This window comes from Triticum aestivum, chromosome 6D, assembly GCF_018294505.1.
Source record: "Triticum aestivum cultivar Chinese Spring chromosome 6D, IWGSC CS RefSeq v2.1, whole genome shotgun sequence".
NCBI classification, from domain to species: domain Eukaryota; kingdom Viridiplantae; phylum Streptophyta; class Magnoliopsida; order Poales; family Poaceae; genus Triticum; species Triticum aestivum.
Window position 1 is genome coordinate 1,428,256 of NC_057811.1, and position 15,150 is coordinate 1,443,405.

General features: G+C 43.9%; 1 pseudogene; it reads left to right on the top strand.

Moving 5' to 3' along the window:
* The first annotated feature begins 7,772 nt into the window (after positions 1 to 7,772).
* LOC123142888 (wall-associated receptor kinase 1-like) lies at positions 7,773 to 13,139 on the top strand (annotated as a pseudogene).
* The last annotated feature ends 2,011 nt before the right edge of the window (positions 13,140 to 15,150 follow it).

Below are 15,150 nucleotides of genomic sequence, written 5' to 3' on the forward strand. Positions count from 1 at the left end.
TATGACCAGCGCTACTGCTAAGCCGCAACATATGCCACCTTTTACCCTCCCCCTCCCCCATCCTCTCTTCCTCACTTTCCCCTACCTCCCACCTCCTCTCTCCCTCACTTTGCTTCTTCCTCACTACTTCTCCCCCCATTACTCTCCTTCTTCTACCTACCTTTCTCTCTCTTTATTGCTCCTAGCTAACTTACACCACCTCCATTAATGCATCTCCTTTCTCTTTTTCCTCTCCCTCCACTAGATAGTCATCTTCTTCCCCAACTAGCTTGGTAGATCTACCCATTTAATGAAGTGATCTATGTACCTCCCTAACTAGATCTAGCCATCTCAAGAAGTAAGCTTTGTCCACTTTTCATCATTCCCTAGGTGTGTGGTGACACCGACCGACATCATCATCACCGTGCTCGATCTCGAGACAGGTGATTAAAAATTTGTGCTTTTGCAAGAATGGAAACATGTGTATGTGTGTGATATGACATAATCGCGTGATATGATGGAAATTGTGTGTGTGGCTTGAGTTGCCGCCGAATTGTGCTTGAGTTGCCTATGTTTTGCCGAAATGTCGATTTATTTCCGTTTCGGTGAATTTCGGGCAAACTCTATATGTCCTATTTTTAGGGAAGGTCATGCCGAATTTTTGTATGACTTTGATGCATGCACACATTTTTATAATCAATTTGTTTATTATTACCGTGCAGGCGTTCAAGATGGTCAGTGGAACGATGGTGGACAGGTGGTTGCGGTCGGCAGTGCAGGACATGAAAGAAAATAACCTGACAGAGGTTTTATGTCCGTGTCGAAGATGCAAAGGAATAGTTTGGCTCGACCCCTATGACGATGGTCATGTCGAAGCGCACCTGCTCATGACTGGTTTCATGGATGGCTATACTCGGCGGATAATTGAAGATGAGGATGATGATGTTGAGGACGCCGACGGGCAGGTAATGACGACACGGGGCAAGACGAAGAGATGATCGACAATGACGACAGGGAAGATGCCGGACATGGCGGCGAAGAAGGGGACGGACATGGTGGAGGAGAAGGGGCCGGGCATGGCGGCGGATAAGGGGCCGGACATGGTGGCAGAGAGAAAGTGGACTCCACGTCGGAGAGTTCGTCGGTACTAAGATCAATCGTGCGGGACCCTCAGCACTGCTTCGCAAGGAGACAAGTACTGAGAGAGCTGCTTCTAGAGAGGAGGCTAAGCTGCAACAACTGGTGGTCGACTCAAACACTCCATTGTATGATGGTTGCAATCCTGAGGTGACTCGCTTGAGTTTCACGCTCCAACTCCTGAAGACGAAGGCTAAAAAGAAATGGACCGACACTAGCCTCGATGAGCATCTCAAGTATCTAAAGGACGTCCTTCCCGCGGGGAATCTATGTCCTACTAGTGTGGATGAGGCCAAGAAGATTGTGTGGCCTCTTGATCTGCCGCACGTTAGATACCATGCATACATCAACAATTGCATAATTTATCGGAAGGAGCACGCGGAAAAAACAAGCTTTACGGTGTGCAATGCTTCTCGATACAAGAAGGCCGGGAAGAAATCCCCAGAAAGTTGTATGGTACTTACCGATCACTCCCCGTCTCCAGCGGTACTTCGTAGATCGCAAGAAAGCAAAGCTCATGCGCTGGCACGAGGAGAGGAAGAAGCCCGACGATGGAGATGATCCGAAGCTGAGACACGTCAAGGATGGAAGCCAGTGGAGAGCGTTGAACGGCTTCTATCGGTATTTCGAATGTGATGCAAGGAACATTGTGCTTGGCGCGTGTACCGATGGCATGAATCCATTTGGCAACCAGAACACCAACCATAGCACATGGCCCGTGTTTGTATGGATGTACAACCTCTCCCCCTAGTAGTGCATGAAGTCGAAGTACATTCACATGAGCATGCTGATTCAAGGGCCGAAACAACCGGGAAATAATATTATTCTGTATTTGGGGCTACTTCAAAAGGAGTTAGTCACGTTATGGAAAACATCGGCCAAGACATGGGACGCCAGCAAAGGCGAGTATTTCTACATAAGAGCCACGCTGATCACGACGGTGCAGGACTATCTCGGTTACGGATATGTCGCGGGCCAGGTTTGCCATGGATATTGCGGATGCACGCGGTGCATGGATGATACGACATCTCAGAAGCTAACGTCAAGGAAAGAGGGCGGGTCTGGGAAAATCGTGTACATGGGGCATCGAAGATGGCTCGACAAGGACGACCCATGAAGAAACTGTGGTGATCTATTCAATGGTCAAGCTGAGCATCGAGGACCTCCACGTAAGCGGAGCGGCGCGAAATTGATGATCTCACTACGGGAAACAGGTAATTTGCCGTCAGGGGGCGTCTTTGCCGTCAGCTTTTCGTCGGGCAGACGGCAAAGAAACGGTTTGCCATCATCAACAGACGGCAAAGAAAAACTAACGGCAAAATATACTTTGCCGTCAACAAAAAACAAACACAGACGGCAAAATGCTTACTTTGCCGTCTGCAACGAGTAAACAGACAACAAAGTATGCTCTTTGCCGTCTGTAATATAAAATGTAGACGACGAAGATCTTTGCCGTCCGTATTTTTTAATACAGACGACAAATTTTTTATTTATTCAGGCCGTGGTGGCCCAGTAGGCCGTGGTTTCTAGTCGTATTCAGGCCGTGGTGGCCCAGTAGGTGGCATAATTTTTATTTTTTTTCCCTTTTTTTGTTTTCTTTTTTGCTTTATTTATTTTGTTTTGTTTCTACTTACAACAAAAAACTTATTTATTTTATTCCATTTTGTTTCTAATTACTTATGTATTTTACTTTATTTATTTTATTTTTATTTATTTTACTGCTGCTATTTTTATTTATTTATTAAGGTTCATTTATTTTATTTATTATAGTTTATTTTATTTTATTTTTTTGTTTCGACTTATTTATTTTATAAATGTTTATTTTATTTTGTTTCTAGTTATTTATTTTATTTTGTTTCTACTTATTTATAAAAGTTTGTTTTGTTTATACTTATTTATTTTATTTTCTTTTTTGCTTTTTGTATTTATTTTATGAAAATTATTTTTGCTTTTAATGTTCTGAACAGAAAATACTTTGATAATTTTAGTTGCATAAATTCTATATAATTTTAGTTTCAATAATACTAGAGGTTTATAAAAGCTTTTTAGTTGACTCCTTTAGTACCGGTTCTAAGGCTGTTACAAAGGCACTTTATTTGGTGTTCTAAGGCTGGGGCCCCACGAGCACCTTTAGTACCGGTTCGTGGCATGAACCGGTAAAAGAGTTTTTTAGTTGATTCTTTCTGCAACTGTTTTTTAGTCCCACCTCGCCAAGCGAGAGGCACTCGCAGCGGTTTATAAGGCCTGAGTGCAGAGATGATGAAGGAGAGGCGCAGTGCTCACCTGCAAAAACTGGATGCATTTCGTGTACAAAACGGACAATCTGTTTCGAGATATCAGGATTTCATACGGAAACTCGTCTGTTACAACAGGCATTTCGAATGAACTACGAAAAGGTTGAAAGTTTGCATGTTATCATCATAATAGTTGTGGAGAGAAAGTCTTCACTTTTTCTTCGCTTGTGTACTTTGCTTATTGCGCCGTAACATGGATAATCTTTATCGTTTATCAGGATGCTTGGGTCAGCCTTGACTTTGAAGGGAGGAATTTCATGAAACTTTTTATAATCTTCAGACATGTCTGTCTTGCCCTCCACTCCCACGATGTCCCTTTTTCCTGAAAGAACTATGTGGCTCTTTGGCTCATCGTATGATGTATTCGCTTCCTTATCTTTTCTTTTTCTCGGTTTCGTAGACATGTCATTCACATAGATAACATGTGCCACATCATTGGCTAGGACGAACGGTTCGTCAGTGTACCCAAGATTGTTCAGATCCACTGTTGTCATTCCGTACTGTGGGTCTACCTGTATCCCGCCTTCTGATAGATTGACCCATTTGCACTTAAACAAAGGGACCTTAAAATCATGTCCATACTCAAGTTCCCATATGTCCAATATGTAACCATAATATGTGTCCTTTTCCCTCTCGGTTGCTGCATCAAAGCAGATACCGCTGTTTTGGTTGGTGTTCTTTTCCCTCTCGTGTAAAATGTATTCCCATTTATCTCGTATCCTTTGTAAGTCAATACAGTCGAAGATGGTCCCCTGGACAACGAGTACAACTCATCACAAACAGTGTTGTCACCTCTGAGACGTGTTTCCAACCAACTGCTGAAAGTCCTGATGTGTTCACATGTAACCCAGTCGTCGGGCTACTCCGGGTGTTTGGAGCGCAGACTGTTCTTGTGTTCATCGACATACGGGGTCACCAAGGTAGAGTTCCGTAGAACTATGTAGTGTGCTTGAGACCAAGAATATCCGTCCCTGCATATTATTGAGTCCCCTCCAAGCGTGCCTTTTCCAATTAGTCTCCCCTCATACCGCGATTTAGGGAGACCTATCTTCTTAAAGCCAGGAATGAAGTCAACACAAAACCCAATGACATCCTCTGTTTGATGGCCCATGGAGATGCTTCCTTCTGGCCTAGCGCGGTTACAAACATATTTCTTTAGGACTCCCATGAACCTCTCAAAGGGGTACATATTGTGTAGAAATACGGGGCCCAGAATGACAATCTCGTCAACTAAATGAACTGGGACGTGCGTCATGATATTGAAGAAAGGATGGTGGAAACACCAGCTCGAAACTGACAAGACATTGCACCACATCACTCCTTAGCCTTGTATGATTTCTGGATCGATCACCTTCTGAGAGATTGCATTGAGAAATGAACATAGCTTCACAATGGCTAATCGGACATTTTCCGGTAGAAGCCCCCTCAATGCAACCGGAAGCAGTTGCGTCATAATCACGTGGCAGTCATGAGACTTTAGGTTCTGAAACTTTTTCTCTGGCCTACTTATTATTACCTTTATATTCGACGAGAAGCCAGTTGGGACCTTCATACTAAGAAGGTATTCAAAGAAGATTTCCTTCTCTTCTTTGGTAAGAGCGTAGCTGGCAGGACCTTCATACTGTTTTGGAGGCATGCTGTCTTTTTCATGCAAACGTTGCAGGTCCTCCCGTGCCTCAGCTGTATCTTTTGTCTTCCCATACACGCCCAAGAAGCCTAGCAGGTTCAGGCAAAGATTCTTCGTCACGTGCATCACGTCGATCGAAGAGAGGACCTCTAGGTCTTTCCAGTAGGGTAGGTCGCAAAATATAGATTTTTTCTTCCACATGTGTGCGTGTCCCTTATCGTCACTCGGAACAGCTAGTCCGCCGGGACCCTTTCCAAAGATTACATGTAAATCATTGACCATAGCAAGTACGTGATCACCGGTACGCATGGCGGGCTTCTTCCGGTGATCTGCCTCGCCTTTGAAATGCTTGCCTTTCTTTCGACATTGATGGTTGGTCGGAAGAAATCGACGATGGCCCAGGTACACATTCTTCCTGCATTTGTCCAGGTATATACTTTCGGTGTCAACTAAACAGTGCGTGCATGCGTGGTATCCCTTGTTTGTCTGTCCTGAAAGGTTACTGAGAGCGGGCCAATCGTTGATGGTTACAAACAGCAACTCGTGCAGGTTAAATTCCTCCTGTCTGTGCTCATCCCACGCACGTACACCGTTTCCATTCCAGAGCAGAAAAGTTCTTCAACTAATGGCCTTAGGTACACATCAATGTCGTTGCCGGGTTGCTTAGGGCCTTGGATGAGAATTGGCATCATAATGAACTTCCGCTTCATGCACATCCAAGGAGGAAGGTTATACATACATAGAGTCACGGGCCAGGTGCTGTGATTGCTGCTCTGCTCCCGAAAGGATTAATGCCATCCGTGCTTAAAGCAAACCATACGTTTCTTGGGTCACCTGCAAAATCAGCCCAGTACTTTCTCTCGATTTATCTCCACTGCGACCCGTCAACGGGTGCTCTCAACTTTCCGTTTTTCTTACGGTCCTCACTGTGCCATCGCATCAACTTGGCATGCTCTTTGTTTCTGAACAGTCGTTTCAACCGTGGTATTATAGGAGCATACCACATCACCTTCGCAGGAACCCTCTTCCTCGGGGCTCACCGTCAACATCACCATGGTCATCTCGTCTGATCTTATGCCGCAATGCACCGCATACCGGGCATGCGTTCAAATCCTTGTAGGCACCGCGGTAGAGGATGCAGTCATTAGGGCATGCATGTATCTTCTACACCTCCAATGCTAGAGGGCATACGACCTTCTTTGCTGCGTACGTACTGTCGGGCAATTCGTTATCCTTTGGAAGCTTCTTCTTCAATATTTTCAGTAGCTTCTCAAATCATTTGTCAGGCACAGCATTCTCTGCCTTTCACTGCAGCAATTCCAGTACGGTACCGAGCTTTGTGTTGCTATCTTCGCAATTGGGGTACAACCCTTTTTTGTGATCCTCTAACATGCGATCGAACTTGAGCTTCTCCTTTTGACTTTCGCATTGCGTCCTTGCATCGACAATGACCCGACGGAGATCATCATCATCGGGCACATCGTCTGGTTCCTCTTGATCTTCAGCAGCTTCCCCCGTTGCAGCATCATCGTGCACATCGTCTGGTTCCTCTTGATCTTCAGCAGCATCACCGTATTCAGGGGGCACATAGTTGTCATCATCCTCTTCTTCTTCGTCGTCTTTCATCATAACCCCTATTTCTCTGTGCCTCGTCCAAACATTATAGTGTGGCATGAAACCCTTGTAAAGCAGGTGGGTGTGAAGGATTTTCCGGTCAGAGTAAGACTTCGTATTCCCACATTTAGGGCATGGACAACACATAAAACCATTCTGCTTGTTTGCCTCAGCCACTTCGAGAAAATCATGCACGCCCTTAATGTACTCGGAGGTGTGTCTGTCACCGTACATCCATTGCCGGTTCATCTGCGTCCATTATATATGATTATGTATGTCAAAAGTAAGAAAATTAGACAAGTATCTATGTAAAGTAAGAATTTTTTTCTTTCAGAAAAAAGATAAGACCAAGAGGCTCACCACGGTGGTGCCGGCGACGAGATCGGCACGGGCGATCGACGGCGGTGAAGACGGGGACGGGGCGTGCCGGACCGCTAATCTAAACCTAGACAAATCTTGGGAAAAATGGAGGTCGAGAGGAGAAATCTTAACTAGCGTGGCTCGGGCATTTTATCGAACACCTCATGTGCATAGGAGGTGAGCTAGAGCACCCAATGCCCTCCCCCTCGCCGGCCAGCAAAAAACAGAGCACTGTGGAGTGCTCTGCTGCGGCGATGGGGTATATATAGGCAACTTATTTGTCCCGGTTCGTGGTATAAACCGGGACTAAAGCCCAGCATTCTGTCCCGGTTCGAGCCAAGAATCGGGACCAATGGTTGTGGCCCAGGAGCGAGGACCATTAGTCCCGGTTCGTGCCTAGAACCGGGACAAATGGGTCGAAACGAACCGGAACCAATATCCACGAGGCCCCGGCCGGCCCCCTGGGCTCACAAATCGGGACGAATTAGCCCAGGCCCGAAGGGAAGCCATGTTTTCTACTAGTGTATATACTAGGCTTTCTGCTTGCTAGCTTGTCTATTTTTTGAATGATCCCGACCCATCCCTGCCCACTCTTGCAACCAAACGCACCCTCAGAAGCGGTAATCGGACAGGTCTTACACGCGTATTGTGGGAAGGTACTCGGCAGCTTCGTGGTCTGGGACAACATTGCGAGCGGGGGTGCGCGTCTTCCTCCTCGTTTCGTTTATTTGGCCGGTATAGTCGCTGGTCACATGCAGCAGTCCATCCAAGGAGCGTGGGTAATAACTAATAAGAGAGGCCTCTCCCTTGGCATGTTGATTCCTTTGGCATCCAATCATTCCTCCATCGGGTAGCTTGCTCCATATTAAGTAGCCCATCGAGGTAGTAATTACGTAGAGAGCACCATGGCGACCAAGCCCAGCTACCAGTACCAGTACCAAGCACGGCCGTTGCTGCTGCGAGCAACCCTATTAGTCATCCTTGCCGCCGCCGCTGAAGCTCAAGGGGGTTGCCGCCACAAGTGCGGCCACATCGACATCCCTTTCCCGTTCGGCATCGGCGTCAGCCCCGGCTGCTTCCGCGATGGATTCGAGGTATTGTGCGACGACGCCTACAATCCCCCTCGCGCCTTCCTTCCTGGCGAAAAAATCAAACGCGTGGCCAACTACTCCACGGCTCTGGACATGTATCAGAATTCGTGGTCGCTGGTCGAGCTCAAGAGCATATCAGTCGCCACGGGCGAGGTGCAAGCACACGTCCCCCGTCTCGTTCCGGTGCAGCACAGATTCCAACGGGAGCTACTTCTCGGAGCAGCAGACGATGGATTTCTCCTACTCGGTGTTCGCCGTGTCTGCGACGCGTAACATCCTCATCGGTGTGGGCGTCAACGTCGAGACTGTGCTGCTTCATGAGCCACGGGGCGGCTCAACCTTTACTGAATTGTCTTGCAGTGCAAGAGTTCTTGTCCAAAGCCCGACCGCGAGGAATGGGTCGTGCAGGGGCCGGGCCGGGGGTGCTGCGAGGAGCCACTCCCGCCCGACGACTTCCTCGGCAGGCAGTACAGCTTGGACGTCGGGGGCAAGCGCTACAAAACCGAGTTGCAAGCCTACCCATGCTCTTACGGCATGCTTGTGGAGAAGTCATGGTACAACTTCTCCACGCTGGACATGCGCGGCGACAGGGAGCTGCTAAAAATGAACCCTCGGGGCGTCCCCCTTGTGCTCGATTTCACCGCCGGGAACACTTTGTCTTCGGCGGCAGGACATGCCCTTCAGCCGACGCGGGATTACGCCTGTGTTAGCTACAACAGCTCTTGTGCCAACACATCATTTTCCGGTACCAACTACATCTGCAAGTGCTCGGAGCATTACACTGGCAACCCTTACATCCCTGACGGATGCCAAGGTACATACTCCCACAGACAATTATTTTCATCATACATACTCCTACATACATACACAAGAAATTGGCATCAATTGCCAATTCGTTAAGCCCCCCAAGTGTTCATTCTTCAGACATTGATGAGTGCAAACTCCCCGAACTCTACAACTGCACAAGTGGCGGGGTCTGCAAAAACAGGCTGGGAGGCTATGACTGTCCATGTGCATTCGGAATGAAAGGTGATGGCAAACTGGGAACCTGCACAGATATATTCCCCCTACCAGCAAAGGCGGCTGTGGGTAAGTGCTACTCTTGATGTATCCTCGACTTACATAGATTATAATGTATGATTGCTACATAGGCCAAAATTAAGTTGACCCTCGACAACACAAGCCATACAACTACGCATGCATAGAACAAAAATTCGTCGTATTGTCGGTGAAATATAATTATCCAAATTAGCATCCAAATATCCTACAAGCACTACTGGAATTTCCCTCTTTGTCGAGTGCATTATGACAGACACTCGGCAATAGTAACTTTGTCGGGTGCTACACTCGGCAAAAAAGTGAAATTCGGCAAACAGATACTTTGCCGAGTGTCCTCGACAAAACGCTCGGTAAACAACAAAACTCAGCAAACAGGGTTTTGCCGAGTGCTACACTCGGTAAAAGGGGGTCTTTACCATGTGTCACACTCGGCAAAAAGGGGTCTTCGCTTTGCTGCATAGTTTTTGCTGTGGAGGTTGCATACGACCTTAGATGATGATGTTCCAAAAATAAGAGTTGTTCATTTTGATGAGACGGATAATTTTCATGTTGACAACTTTTTCATTTGAGGCCATATTAATTACATTTTTACCATGTACAAAAATTGACCTCAAATGACTAAGGTGAGTATCATATTCATTGCATAGATTATAATGTGCCAAAATTAGACACATATGTGCATCTTGCCATTAAAACAATGTTACCAAATAGAGTTTCCCACTTTTTTGTACAAAAAAAATCATTTTTCATTTTCTAATTGTAAAAAATGGGTATTTTTGTGAAGCAAGTAAAATAAATAGGGTGCAAAATGGCACCACTTCAATTTTCACAGTAAGTAGACCATATTTTATGCACAATGCCCAAGTATCAAGTATTTCCTAGATTTCTAGCTACTTTCGCATATTTAAATGACTTTATGTTGTTTTCCCGAAAGTAATTCAAATTTGAACTGAAAGTGTATGATACCTCTGTCCTAAAATTTAGAAAAATATATTTTTAGGTACACAAGTAGTCATTATATGGGAGAACCACTTATAGTTTTGAGAGATTCAATCCCTTCCCATGAATAGCCATGCCGACCATTTTGACCCCGTTTTGGAGAAAATGAAAGAAAATGAATACAAGTTCAAAAAATGCAATCCTTTCGCACGGAGTCCTTCTATGTCTACTAGTTGGAAGGAAAAATAAAAAACTTTCAATATGACAAATGTGAAAAAAAATTCCTTCACAAAACGGGCTATCGTGTGTGAACATTCTTGGCTTTCAAGTCAAACGAGCAAGTTGATGGTCATATTCATTATGTAATTTATTATAATGTTCCAAAATGAGACACATGGTTGCAACTTAACATTACAAACAATGTTGCCAAATAAAGTTTTCAAGTTTGTTGTACAAAAAAACTATTTTCATTTTCTAAGTGTAGAAAATTGGTATTTTTTGTTAAGCAAGTAAATAAAATAGGGTGCAAAATGCCACCACTTCAATTTTCACAATAAGTAGACCTTATCTTGTGCACAATGCCGAAGTTTCAAGGATTTTGTCGATTTCTAGCTACTTTCGCACATTTAATTGACTTTTTATGTTGATTTCCCGAAAGTAATTCAAATTTGTACCGCAAGTGTGTCATAGCTATATCCTAAAATTTAGTAAAAAATATTTTTAGGTACACAAGTATTCATTATATGGGAGAACCACATAGATTTTTGAGAAATTCAATCCTTTGCCTTGAATAATCATGCCGGTCATTTTGACATTGTTTTTGAAAAATGAAAGAAAATGAATACAAGTTCAAAAAAATGCAATTATTTTGCATGGAGTTCTTTTATGTGTACTATAGTTAAGGGAAAATAGCAAACTTGAATTTTAGGGACAAATTAATTTATAAAATATAGAAGCAAGATGAAGAAGAAAGCACACAAAGAAGCACACATGCATTGCTTCCTTCCTATTGGCTGAACACCCAAGCACATGGATCGGTGAGGTGGCAGGCTGGTGTCCACTTATATTTCTCTCTCTCGTTTCTCTCCTCCTCTCTCTTGTCACTCATTCCTTTCTCTCTTCTGTTGGTTGGGAAGGACCGAAGGAGCCGGCGTGGTCGAGATCTAGAAGCGTGGTCGAGATCTCTCGTTCCCAGGCTAGCTTATATTGTACTCCCTCCGTCCCATAATATAAAAATATTTTTTTATACTAGTGTAGTGCTAAAAACGTTCTTATATTATGGGACAGAGGAAGTACTACAACTCTTGATGGATACATGCTGCATCTATAATTGTCTTAAAGGGCTTAATTTTTATAAATGACTTGAATTAATGTAAAATACCGCATATTCCTTCCGTTTCCAGATATAAGCCTTTTTAGAGATATTAATACGAACTACATACGGATATACATAGACATTTTAGAGTGTAGATTCACTCATTTTGCTCCGTATGTAGTCCGTATTGGAATATCAAAAAAGCATTATATTTAGGAATGGGGAGAGTACATGATTTCCATATCTTTTTTTGTCCACTGATTTACTTGCCTTGTGCGCATTTAATTTCAATGGAGTATCAACGTGTTGAACGTCCTGATTTGTATACTTTTCCTTCTCATGAAGATCTAGTGGTAGTTTATTTTAGATTCCGAGTTCAAGGACAAACGATTTTTCTTACATCTTATACTAACCATTACTACTATATCTGCAATTATGAATCTAGTGACACAGACTAAGTTTGACTCTTGTCCGTCTAGGTGTAATATGTGGTATTCTTCTCGTGGCACTTCTATCGTTTCTTGTTATTCTTCACCATGAGAAAAAAAAGACAAAGGAATTCTACAAGAAAAATGGCGGCCCTATACTAGAGCAGGCAAATACCATTCAACTTTTCAAAAAGGGGGAACTAAGGCCACTTTTGAAGAATAGCAATTTAATTGGAAAAGGTTGCTTCGGTGAAGTTTACAAGGGCCTTCTTGACGATAAGGAAGTTGCAATAAAAAAACCAATCAATGGTAGTGTTCTAGAGAGTGAACAATTTGCAAACGAAGTCATCATCCAATCTCGAGTCATCCACAAAAACATTGTTAGACTTATTGGTTGTTGCCTTGAAGTTGATGCCCCCATGCTGGTTTATGAATTTATCTCCCAAGGTAGCCTTGATGATATTCTTCACAACAACAATAATAACAAGGTGGCTCTCAACTTGGATGCACGTCTAAATATTGCTGCTCAATCAGCGGATGGTCTAGCTTATATGCACTCACAAGCAAACACTAGAATTCTACACGGTGATGTCAAACCAGTAAATATACTCTTGGATGATAACTTTGCACCTAAAATATCAGACTTTGGCATATCTAGGTTGCTGGGAAGAGACAAGGAACACACCGCATCTGTCATCGGAGACAAGAATTATATGGATCCGGTATATCTACAAGAGGGCCTGCTCACCGAAAAAAGTGATGTCTACAGTTTTGGAGTTGTGATCCTGGAGCTTATTAGCAGCAGGAGGGCCATACATTCTGAGAGTAATGGATTGGTAAAGAGCTTTCTTGAAGCCCATAAGAAACAAGAGAAAGCGACTGAGCTTTTTGACAAGGAAATTGCAATAGCAGAAGATTTAGAGCTTCTTGACAGTCTAGCAGGTATGGCCATGGAGTGCCTTAGCCTTGATGTAGATAAAAGACCGACGATGATGGAGGTAGCTCAGCGACTACACATACTGAGTCGATCTCATAAGGTGCAAGATGTTTGTCACTAAGTAATTTTTTGACAAAATTAATTCTAAAAACATGAGCAATGCATGTCTCCTTTGGTTAGGAGAATATTTGTTCCTGTGTTCTTAGGTGGCTGAATGTTTCTGATCTGCATTTGAAACCATGTTTTTAAGGTGGCAGTACGTTTGTATGCCGCATTTCTAACCGTGTGTCATAGTACTACATTTGTTTTTACCAAATAGGTAACCGTGTTACAGATAATATGTCATGTTTGCTTGCTTCTGCAGCGCTTCAATGTGTTTTCTATAAAAAACCATTATTGACTGGTACTCCCACTGTTCGAAAATAGATGACTCAACTTTTATACTAAATTTAGTACAAAGTTGGGTCATCTATTTTGGAACGGAGGGAGTATATATTAGTACTCCTTCATGGGTATTAAGCCATCGATTCATCTTGTACAGGCAGAGCAACCAAATCAATTTCATATCTTGTACAGGGTAACCCTTGATGTTAATATGCGCCCCAGCATTACACTTGTTCCATCAGATTAAGATCAGTAATTAACTAACCCCTCTAACAACAGAAGGACTAATTGATTGATCAAGGGAGTAGTGAGCTGTGAGCGTCGCCATCCCCTCACGCATCCACTACACGCACGCAGTTAACCAAGCAAACAGAGCAACCCATTCATTCATCACAAGAGGCATGTTAATGGCAAGGATGTAGACTTCATCATTACCTCAATCCGCTTCATAAGTTCATATAAATTGATGGAACATGCAGATAGTTCATTTCAGAAAATTAATTTTCAGCAGGTTTTTTCTTGGTAAATTTTAACATGCTCCTGGGCCTCTACATCAGTTGATACATTCATCCAACTATTATAATATTGATTATGGAACAATGCGTGTCCGGCAACCTGCTCTTCACCTCCATTTGTATATCAAGTGCAACATGCCAATCAGGGTCCGCTGGCCGGCCATTATTATTACTTTTTAATCCTAGACGGCAGCACGGCAACGGTGCCAGCTTCCGTGTGTACGTTGCAGCATGCCATTATTTGTAACGGATTTGCTAAACCATGTCTAGATGAAATTTAAGTATGCTCATCTAGGTTTTATACCATACGATTTGTAGCTTCAAGATTTCGTAATGAGTTGTCGCGCGTGAATCAGTTTTAGGATGTCGCTGCCAGGCTTACGTTTTTTGCCTGGGCTATTTGTTTCAATGGGCTCTTTTTAGTGGCATGGTGTGGGAGAATCGCGTAAATGGGCCACTGCATCTTTTGGGTTGCATTACGTGTGCATTTTTTTGGTTTTTTTCCTGGGAAACGTTCTTTTGGCTGCGTGTGCATAATTTTGTTTGTTTTTGTTTTTTCCTGGGAAATATCAGAGGGATTAAAAGACCGGATTATAGGACACCATAGCTTATCTGCCTTGATTTCCGCAGCTTGATTCAAAACCGGATTCAATAGCAGCAACATATTGACGATGGTGCCTGAACTACCTATTCAATAGCAGCATCTTTGTATTATTCCATATTCATTTTTATTTGCCAATAAAAACTCTCAGACCACGACGATTGCTTGCTAACTGCTGATATAGCTTTTGCCCTCGAACCCCTAAAGCCAGCTCTCTCTCCGGGAGCGAGGCTCGCCCTGGTTGTAAAGCAAAGCGAGCCGTCCTTCTTCATATCTATGAAAGAATCAACCAACTCCTAATTAGGTCCCCCAAGGCGCCTCCCGACCGAAACTAACGGAGTCATCCCAACTCTCGGATCGGAGATGCTAATGGGGTCCGAGAGGATGGGGCCGTAATCTTCTATTACGCACGCTACACAGACGATATGGTCTTCAGCTTATCGAGAGGGGATAAGTCCACACGAGTCACCCATGGTCTCAAAAAGGCAAAAATGGAGGTAGACCTTCGGTGTCACCTTTGGGAAAGCTCACGAAAGCAGGATTTCGGTCAGTAGTAGGGGTGGTGAAACTTTAGATGTCACAACACGAGATAGGCCGATATGTGACATAGAAAAATTGCTTTCATTTTAGTCTCACCAAAATGTGCAGTCGGTCCCACCGAGTTTGCTTGACCAAGTCTCTGCTTGCTTATTGGTGAAACCGGTCTCACCGAGTTCACGCAATCGGTCTCACCGAGATGAGGTTTTGCCCTAACCCTAGCACATCAGTCTCACCGAGTTGACCTTGTCGGTCCCACCGAAAACTCTAACGTTCATATTTTCAACCATATCGGTCTGACCGAGTTCACTATTTGGTCCCACCGAGTTTGGA